The sequence below is a fragment of the Corvus kubaryi genome, unplaced genomic scaffold (genome assembly GCF_017639235.1).
Source record: "Corvus kubaryi isolate FWS band 111438036 unplaced genomic scaffold, C.kubaryi_AGA036_p1.0 37179, whole genome shotgun sequence".
Lineage (NCBI taxonomy): Eukaryota > Metazoa > Chordata > Aves > Passeriformes > Corvidae > Corvus > Corvus kubaryi.
In genome coordinates, this window is record NW_024581049.1 from 260832 (window position 1) to 271510 (window position 10679).

Here is a 10679-nt window from a genome sequence, read left to right on the forward strand (position 1 = left end):
CTGGTCATGTTTAAGGTGGTGATGGTAAAATTAACCATTTGGGGGGGTTGTGTGGGGACAGAGCAGGGTGATGGATTTGGAGCTGTGGGACCTGAAGGGCAGGAACACCCAGGCATTAAACAGCAACTTTCGGGGAACCCATTTCCCTCTGTTCAGCTCAGACACAGGGATTTTCTCTCCCCTGGGAAGGTCCTGGAAACCCCCTGGCTGCTCAGTGGGTTGAGATGTAGTGACCTCATTAAAAGCCATGGGGCTTACATTGGGCTGGGATTCATCCAAAGGACACATTTCCACCCAAAGGGCACTTTCCTACCCGAAGCAAGCCGGAGCAGAGCCCGTTTGCCATATGGTGCAGGCGGGAGCAGCTGGGAGGAAGGCTGTGGAGAGCTTCCACAATTTCATCTTCGCAATTTCTTCTCTAGAGTGAGAAGATCAAGAGGAAAAAGAAACGGCGAGGGGACATTTGCAGGCATCCTTCTCCTTCCCTGCTGGAAAGGTCAGGTGTTGAGAATGGAAATGCACCACACCAGTTTTTTCCAGGAAATAATTTGGGCTCCAGCACCTCACTGTGCTTGACCTTCCCAGGTCACTGGAGAGGCTCCATAGGCAGAGGAGAGCAGGGAGAGCTATTAAGGTAATGGGTGGGAAGTGGCCATGAATAAATCAGCAGCATCTTTCCAGCCATCAAAGCCTGAAACTCTCCCGTATGGAGCGAGGAGCAGATGGGAAGCAGGGTGATGCATGTGTGGTTTATGACAGGGGTTATCCAATGCTGTTAACCTACGAACCCAAGGGACTTGGCCCCACGCATCCCCATGCTGCTGTCATGGGGGGATTTTGGACCTCACCCCCCAGCCCTGCACAGAAATCCCCTCCCAAAGCCACTCCTGAGCATCATGGAGCAAAGCCTTTCCCTTTGGAACAGCTCTGGGCTGGATCTGTGCAGGGCTTTCACACTTTCCGTTTGATGCCACAGATGAGAGACAAGATGTGGAGAAGCACCACCAGCCCGATACCTCCCTGCGACCAGACACATCCTTCTACCTCCAGCTGTCCAGCCTGGCCCTGGTAATCCCAAATCCCAGGCATTAGACATTTAATCTTACATTTTATCATGTCTCCTCTTACCAGAGGGTCTGAAATTAAAAGGGAAGGAGGGAAGAGCTGAGCTCCTGTGAGTTTAATTGGTTCTGGCTGGTGGATAAGAAGGAAGGAGGAAAACGCAGCAGTTTCTTCTGCTGGCTTTCCCTGGTGTTTCCTGAGAAGCTGTAACTATTCCGGAGGAGGGGAAGAGATGCAGGATCAGGGGAGGGCGGGACAAATGCCCCCTCCCAGGACAGAAGAGGAACTCGTGTTCGTTTCTCAGCTGGCCCCGGGCATGTGGAGCTGAGCCAGCAGCCTCGACTGCACCCCGTGAACGTCATTTTCCATGATGCAAACTGGGAGAGGGGGAGAGGGGCCGAGGCAGGGCACGGCCGAGGCAGAGGTTTGGTGCCTTTGATGTCCTCTCCTTCCATGCAGAAAAGCTGGAGGCATCTCCCCTGCCCCCGGCTGGTGCAGGGGAGGGTCCCACTCGGGCTGTGAGCGGGGCTGGGTGCTGAGCACTGGAACCAGGAGCGGGATGGACTGGGCATGGAGCCGGAGGGGATGCGGGACAATGAGCTGGGGACCAGGGATCCCCATTTCCAAGCACCGGGAGCTGGCAGCAGACTGGATTTGGCTGTGGCTCCCAGAGGGTACATGGTGCAGGTCACAGCTCCTTTTGCTAATGCCCTGTGGGTTCTGGGATATAAAAATTCCAGTTTCCATTCCCTCCCCCTAGCCTGTAGGGCCCCCTTGGGACATCTCAGTTTTTTATCCCGAAAGTTCCAGAGCAGGATGCAGAACCATTAACACAGGATACTGCACCATCCTGCTTGTCATCCCTGGATCCTGCTGATGTTAATCAAAAAGGGTGCTGTCCTGGTTAACAAAAGCACTTATTTAATTAGTATTGTCAGAATAGATAATTTTTAATTGCATCCCCCATTCCCCAGATGAAATAAGGAACTGTACTTTGATCTCAATTGAAATAACTATTAGCAACAGGTATATGTTATATATAGATATATTTTATATATGTATCAATACATTATTTTCTAGATGAAAATAAGCAGATCCACAGCTGACTGGAAACGAGAAAAAAGACCAGGTGGTGAAGCTGTAGCCCCACTTTTCCTTATTTATCAGGGAAAAGCAGGATGTAGCATCTCACAGCAGTGGCCATTGGCTGGGGAAGGTCACTGGGAACCACAGGCTGGGATGCTGCAATATTTCCCCACTGCCAGCCTGCGGGAACTACTGGGAGAAGATGAATTTTGGAAAAGCCTCACGTACTTAAAGAATAATGTAACCTGCCAGGCACTTAGTGCAGCCAGATAAATGGAACTGCCAGCTGGAGCTCAGCCAGGGGAAACTGCCCGAGGCAGAGGCTCTGGGGACAGGGATGAGCTTGGGGATAAGGCAGGACACGTCTGGAGCTGACGCTGTGGGGTCTTTCCTTGTGTGGATGTGCAGAGGCTTTGGAAACAGGGCAAGATGGGGAGGTGGGATGTGCAGTGGTGTTGGGCAGGGTGCCCCAGGGAAAAGGGGCCCACAAAGAACATTCTGCAGCTTAAACTGATGGTAAGAACCAGGCTGTGCCCGCTGCCGGCCGAGCATCCTCCGCGCCGTGCTCCATATGGCAGCTATTACCGCTGGCAAGGGAGCCGTTTGCAGCATGAGCACACACAGACACACAGACACACAGACAGTTCCCCCCGACAGCCCCCTGCCCTCCTCGTGCCTAATTAGCCCCACACTCTAACGAGCCGCGGGTGACGCCGCCGCGCCTCGCCCGCAGCGCTGCCCGGGTGGGGTCCGCGCCCAACTCGCCCCAGCTCGCCCGGCACGGACACAGGACGGCTCAGCCATTCCCTGCCCCGTCCTGTGCTTCGGTTCTTGGGGAGAAACATCCCAAAGCTGCCACTCCAGACCCTGGGAGCAGGCGCTGTGCGCTCCTGCTCGCTGGGAACAGGTTTGGAGGGGGTGGCTGAGCACACAGGCATTTACGAGCGAAGCCAGTAGTGCTGTTTGCAATTAAAACAGCCCAGCCCTTTCCAGAGCAAGGCTGCTTCTCGCCCCTGAACCTCAGCAAGCTTCAAAGCCCTCGGCTGGAGTTCATTGGCACCGGGTGAGTTTTCACCCCTCCTCTCCAAGAGGTCTCTGGAAAGGACTCGCTGACAGCATGGAGCAGAGCCGAGGAGGCTGGGTGCTGGATGGAATTCGGGAGGGCAAATCACACCAGTTACGGCGCTGTGCTCAGAAGTTTTACCTTGGAAACACCAAGCCTCCCACAGCCCATCCCAATCCACACTCTGTATCCATAATCGCAGAGAGTCGCTGCAGCCCAGCGCCCCAGCGCCAGGCCAGGGTCACAGCCGAATGGCCACCACTGCGAAGGCAGCAACAACCGTGAAAAATGCTCTTTATAATCCCTCTGGAAAGGATTAAGCCATGCTGAATGCAGAAATGAAGACATTTTATGGCCACCTAAGGACTGAGCAAGGGAGGAGACACCAGCAAAGGGACCCATGAGGGAATGAGTGGAAATAACAAGGAACTGGTTTTTTTTGGGGAGCAAAAGGGATAATTTTCATTTAGGGAACCTGACACTGTTTCTCCCAGTAAGTTTTCAATTACAGACTGGGTAATGGAAAATCCTGTAATAATTATGTCCATGTTGTAGTGCTATGGAAAATGCTGTAATGAGATTAGGTCTGTGCCGGGCTCCTCTGGAGAGCAGAGGGGCAGCATGCACAACCTGCCCCATGTGCCCATTCCCCTCCATCCTCTCCTGCTCCCCACAGAATTGCCAGGGTTTGGGAACTCTCCTGATGCCCAAATCATGTGGTGGGGAAAGGCTGTGGTTTTCTCCCACTGTAAGAACAAGCTGGAGGCAGTCAGTGAAGGTCTCAAGACATGGCTCTGGCCGAGGCTTTCCAGCCCTCTGATCCTCTTCAGCTTCACCATCTCCATCAGTGAGATTTTTCCTGGAGATATTTATGGCTCCTTCTCTGTTGCTTTCCATGTCCCACTGAATATTGCATGTGCTACCATTCCCCAAGGACCGATAGTCTGAAGAAATCTGATTCTTTTCTGGAGCTGCTAAATGGCACCTCTGCCCTTCCCTGGTGTGATCAGATCTGTGCGTTTACCACTGGTTATATTTGCAGGCACTTCTGGGTGTGATTAGCAGCTGAAGACTGTCAAGGAGTCAAGCTCAGGCGTTAGAGCCTCTCTGGGGGCTGCTGAGAAAACAAAAGCAGCATTTTTCCTTTCCACAGAGGCTCGTGGTAGAGCTCAGCAGAGATGGGTGGTGGCAGAGCCACCCTGAGAGGTCTGAGCCACCCACCAGGGTCCCAGTCACCCATGAGGGGTCTGAGCCACCCACAAGGGCCCAAGCCACCCACCCCATCTATTCCCAGCCCTCTTGCCATTGTACGTTTGGCTGGAGATCCTGACCCAAACACAGCAAGAAAAAAGGTGTGGGAGCTAAAAACAGGGTTAAAAAAGGGAAGAAACAGGGAGGGGAGGAGACGTGCAGGTCCAAAGGGAGGGGGGGAATCTGTGCCATGGGGCCTTCCAAAGCTCTATTCCTTACAGAAGTGCTTATAGAGATTATTGTACTTAATTTATGTAGATCTGCACTGGCACTAGAAGAACTTAGAAACGAATTAAACAGCAACTGAAGAACAGCCCTGGCCTTGGATCTCACCCAGAGGGAAGCAGTTCCTGGGAATCCTGAACCAAGAGGGAGCTCAGCTGTCAGAATGCTGCTTAATCTTCCTAGAGATGACATTAAATTTGGGGTGATTTTATGGGGAAAAGGGAAACAAATCAGCTCACAAACCCCGGAGTTCTCCCAAGGCAACAATGGAAACTCTTTTGGCATCAGTGGCCCAGGGGAAAGGGATCATCTGATGAGCAATGATTTTTGACACTATGTTAAGTAGAAGACTTGGATCCAGTCTCCAAGTGACTGTCTAGATGAAATCCAGGGGAAAAAAGGAGATGCCATTTGGGTGAACACTTTGCTAACCTTGTTAAGAGGGACTGGAGCAATTACACACATGGCTGTAATAGGCAAGAAAATAATTAACACTCTGGCGCAGCTCAAGTGGTGATTTTATGAGTCCTGATGAAGCTGAGCTCCCGTAGGAATATCAGGGTGTGGGGTTTTTTCCACTCTTTTGGGACTATTTCATGATCTTGCATACAACTACTGAATTTTTCCATCTATGGATTTAACTCAGCTGCCCGAGCAGCTGTGAATTAAGGGACCCTCTTGCCCTGTGAGGACAGAGCCCCACCACACCTCACCTCTGGGGATACTTCCCAGCTGATGCTTTCCTAAAGTTATCCAGCATTTACCAAACATTGCAAGGAGCTTTTCTAGGTTAATCATCCTCAGAGCCTGGGCAGGCAGGCATGAGGGAAGAGGAGAGAGGAGAAAAATCCTGCCGTGTTATTACAATAAAACACTCAATAAATACTAAGGAAAGCATTCCATACATCCTGCCTGAAGGAATTCACCGCGCCTGACCTCAGCCAGCTGAAAATCAGCCGTCCCCTGGGCTCACACGAAGGTTAAGGGAGAAAGTCAGCATTTCCACACATCTAATCCCAAAAGAGCTGTTTAATGAGAAGGGGATTCCTTCATTTCCACAGATGATGATTCCTTCAGTATCCAGTGCCGGAGCTGAGACTCCTCAGACAAGACGTTCAGCTTTCTGAGGGCTGATGCCACTTGAAACAAATCAGACCTTTGACAGTGCCCAGTGTGTCTCTGGACCACACCAGATCACATCAAAGCTGTGCTATCTCATTCCCAGCTCTCCCTCGCGTGCCAGGAAGAAGGGCTGAGAGCCGGCAGCACTTGTGCGCAGCAGGAACAGGCTCAGGCTGGAGCTCCTGTCCTCGCTTGCCCTCGTGCACAGCAGCTGAGCTCCCTGTGGTAGCTACTGCAGGCCCTGCACCCGTCTGGGTGATGCTCCTCTCTCTCGAACCAGGCAATAGGATGGTCCCCCAGGGTCCAAAGCAAAGAGCAGCCCAGCGGGAGGAGGGCAAGGAAGGTGAAAGCACCTGGTGTTCGCAGGGCGTCTCTGACAGAGCGAGCCTGACCCCGTGGGATCAACAGGAGACTTTGTTTTCTTTATCCCTTCCAGCAATTAATCAATTTTACTGCTAAACAAAGCTGACTCTTTGAAGGGGAGGTCTCCTATTTTAAATCTTGTTTCAGGGGAAGTGGTAGATGATCTCGACCAGACGTGTCTTCTTAAAGGGATGCAGATGCTACTGCTCTGGCTGAGCACCCTGGAAGGCAATGGAATCCCAGAATATCCTGAGCTGGAAAGGACCCACAGGGATCATCCAGTCCAGCCCCAGGCCCTGCACAGACACCCCAAATCCCACCCTGGGCATCCCTGGCAGCGCTGCCCAAACGCTCCTGGAGCTCTGGCAGCCTCGGGGCCGTGCCCATTCCCTGGGGAGCCTGGGCAGTGCCCAGCAGCCTCTGGGGGAAGAACCTTTCCCTGCTCTCCAGCCTGAGCCTGCCCTGGCCCAGCTCCAGCCGCTCCCTGGGTGCTGTCCCTGTCCCAGGAGCAGAGATCGGAGCTGCCCCTCGGGAGGAGCCGCAGCCCCCGCTGAGCTCTGCCCTCAGTGTCCTCTGCTCCAGCTGGACACACCAAGAGCCCTCAGCTGCTGCTTGTGTGGCCCCTCCTGACCCTTCACCAGCCTTGTAGCCTCTTTTGGATGCCTTCTAGGATTTAAGACCAAACAGCACTTGGAGAATTCACTTTAATACATCATATTTCTCTTCAAAAATGAATTACCTCCTTTCTAACAATCTGAAGGACTTAGACACATATTCCCAGCTCTTCCCACTGGCAAAGCTCATGCAGGAAGATCAGATCCATTGCACCTGGGTGACAGAATGCTCCTGAGGAGGTCCCGGGCTGCAGCACGGACCAGGAGCTCCAGCACCTCACCAAAGACTGTGAACCCGATGCCTCCGGTGCTACTTATGCACCTCTTGAGTGTGGGCGAGAGCCAAAGCTCATTGTTGAGTTCTCCTGCCATGGCAAGCCTCCAGCTGGGGTGGATATTGATTTTTGGGGGACATTAACATATTATTCTCCTCCTGGTTATCACCACAAGCTCTTAGTGGCTACAAGTGGACAGAGGCTACTTTGTCTGTGCTCATGTCTAGTCTTTCCTCTGCAGTTACAGGGGCAAGCTCTGTGTTTTTATCCTGCCTGCAAGAAAATTCTGTGGCTCCATGATCAGAAGCTCCAGTTCAAGTTTATAAAGGTTTTCCATTTGTAGTGGATACAGAGTGCCTTGCAACATCCAGCTGGAAATAGAGTGGTAACATACAATAGAGCCATGCACAGCATCACTCTTGGTTCTTAATGGAATTTGCTTGTAAACAGACATAAACAAGCACCAGCTTCAAGGCAAGAGAAAAGCTTTGGAGGCTCTTTCCTGGGGAAACCTTGTGCAATAGTAAAAAAACCCATAGTCTGCTTCCTGCCCTGCTTACAGCGAGTCCTCGTAAGAGAAACTGCCTGGGTATAAAAAGAAATGACTCACTGAAACTGGTAACACTGAACACAACTTGGTTTTGATCCAAAGCCAAAAATGTTTTATTTATTTGAAATGTAAACGGTTCCTTTATCAACTGCCTGGTTCAGGGGTTGTTTAGGGCAGTTTCCTTCCAAATAGGTTGCTCAGCCCAGAGTTTTGCAAAATCCTGGGAAACAGAGAAAGCAGCAAGGAAGACACAGAAACCCTGTTGGCTGATTTATGGAGAGTGGGAAAGAGGCCTCCCATCCCTTGTGAAAGCATTCCCAGAGCTGCCTTTGCTGGAAACTTGTTGCTGCCACAAGATGAGCAGCGCAGCTCGTGCTGCAGCCACCAGCATTGCTGCCACCTGCACCCAGCACAGCTCTGAGGCTCCTTTCTGCTTCCAGCCCCGTCTGATCTCCCACTGGGGAGCACCGTGGGGGCACAGGGATCCCGACAGAATCCCGTGTCATCGCTGGAGCCACTCCCCTTTGAGCACCGTGGGATTCCTGCTCGCTTTGGGTCACCCTGGCCTGGCTCTGGCTGTGGTGCTGGGTGCAGTGCTGCTGCCTCCAGCTGGGCTGGATGGACCCAGTGCTGCTTGCTCTGGTTCATCCTGGGCTTTCTGGCCATGGGAAGGGTCTGCAGCCCGGCTCGGTGGGAGCAGGGGAGGCTGAGATGCTGCTGGAGTTGTGCTGCTGCTGCCCAAGAGCATCTTCTGCTGTTCTGTTACAGGATTTGGAGGAGCTGGTGGGAAATCCGATCCAAGGGTCTGCCTTGATCCCGCCAGGCCCTGTCCCCTGGTGCTCAACTCACCACCCCCAGGAGGGACACAGGGAGAGTGGACGGTGTTGGGAAGGAGGGATGGTGGTAAAGAGAAGGGGAGGCCCGTGGGGTCACACACGTGTGCAGCATTCATGGAGGGGAAGGGGATTGATTGTGGGATAGCGGCAGAATTAACTGATTGCAGGAAGAATTGATTGGTGGGGAAGGAGCATCACAGGGCAGGGAGATCCCACAGGCACAGCCAGAGAGAGGAAAAAAACCCAGGGAAAAAAAGGGAGAAGGTGCTGCTGAGCTCTGAAGACTTAATCTGGTTAGTTCTTTCAGCATGTGGTGTGCTGGCAAAGCGCAAGGAGGAGAAAAATACCTGTTTGTGGGGAAGAAAACAAAAATCAGCGTTTCAGCTGTTGTGTTTCTTCTGAAATGAAGAGCAAGACCTTCCCCAGCCATCGACCAGCAGCACAGACATGCTTAGGAATGGGGAAATTTATATCCGAGCCTCTTCTCTGGCCTACCTCATTTCCACCCATGTGAGAGACGAGTTCAAGACAGAGTGAAAACCATCTGGAGACTCACTGAATAGTTGTGTGGTCCCACTTGGAGCAGCAGAGACACAGCACAGCCTCCCCTGCTCCAGTCCTGCCAGGGATAACAAACCCGGAGCCGCGGGCTCCAGGCACCTGAGCCTGGAGTGGAAAAGCCGCACTTGAGTTTTAGGAGGGTGCACAAAGCAGAGGCGTTTTGGCAACCCCGACCCATAGAGCTGCTGGATTCCAGCACAGCCATGACCCCAGCCATGGAAACCACCTCAGTCTGGAACAATCTTTTGGAAGCGTTTCTGAACGCCGGGGGAATTTGAGTGACTCAAGTGCTGAAAGGGACACGGACAATGCTCTGGTTTAAAAAGCTCCTTAAACCAGCATTGCTGCAAAAAGCCACTCCATGGCCCAAAAGGACCCACTGCTGATGACATGTGAGGACACCAGGCTGAATGATGCTGAAGCCATAACCACATTTTTGAGGACAAAGCACAAGATTAAAGGCACTGGTGGCCTGGCCCAGGATGGGAGTGGGTAGGAAGGGGTTTCCTGGGGGGATGCCAGAGCCCCTCATGCCAGCACCTCTGGGGGCTCTGGCACTGATACCCTCCTGAATAGGCCTTCAGCACATTTCTTGGAGAAACAGCTGGAAATGTTCCAGCAGCAAATGTATCCGACTCCAAAAAATATCTTGCTTACATTATAAGTATCTGGATGGTGAATAATGTAGAGGAGAAAGTGTCGTGGGGCAATTAATAAACTGAGGCTGTACTTGGTGGCAAGGAGAAGAAAATATTAGGGGAAGTGACAGGCAAGTCAATAAACAGTGGAGTGTGATTTGGGAAAGGTCTGGCACTTCTGCAGCTGGCTGGGCAGGGCACAGCCAGCCCCACCCTTGAACCCTTCCAACACTCCACTTTTCTCCAATGCCACCCTCCTGAAGCTGGAATTTGCCCGTCAGCTGCAGAGCGCAGGACGGGGACAGCAGGTTCCCCCTCCATCCAGCCCCACATCCTTCTTCCCACTGGGCTGGGCTCTCAGGGGAGTGCAGTTGGTTTGTCTTTACAGTTCCTGCTCCTGGGAGAGTTGTAGGATTTGAGAATTTTAGGTTGTCAGATGAGGTTTGTTGTGGAAACCAGGGTGGTGCAGGATCCAGCCAGTGTGAGAAGGTGAGAGCTGGGGTCTGTACCCCCTCCTTGTACACCCACAGCTAACAGCAGGTGAACTGATAAAATGAGAGACCCCTCTAGTCCCTGGGGCGTTTGCAAATCCTGCTGGGAACTGTGATGGTCTTGGCATGAGGAACAAACCAGTCCCACAGAGCATGGTCATGGCTGACAGAATAACTTGAGCAGGCAAAAAGATCAGGTTTTCCCTGCCCAAGGAAAAATATGACTTGGGACAAAAAAATTCCATGTTTGCCTGAGCAGAATAATCTGCAAATGCAATCAGCCATTTGGGTGATTGATGCTCTCTGCTCTGCTCAAACTTCTCTGTCAAAATCGTGGGGAAAAAAAAAAATCGCTGCTGCAGAGAAACTCAGATCTCCGAAGTGCAAGGACACAGCCACACATCCCAGCACAGCCCCGAGGGAACTAACAAGAGTACAGAGCAGCATTTGATGTTCCCGAGCCTGCTCCAAGCAACCCAGCTCCCCAGACCGGGAATCCGATCACGGTAACAAAAGCAAACAAGCCCGGGGTTTAAATAGAA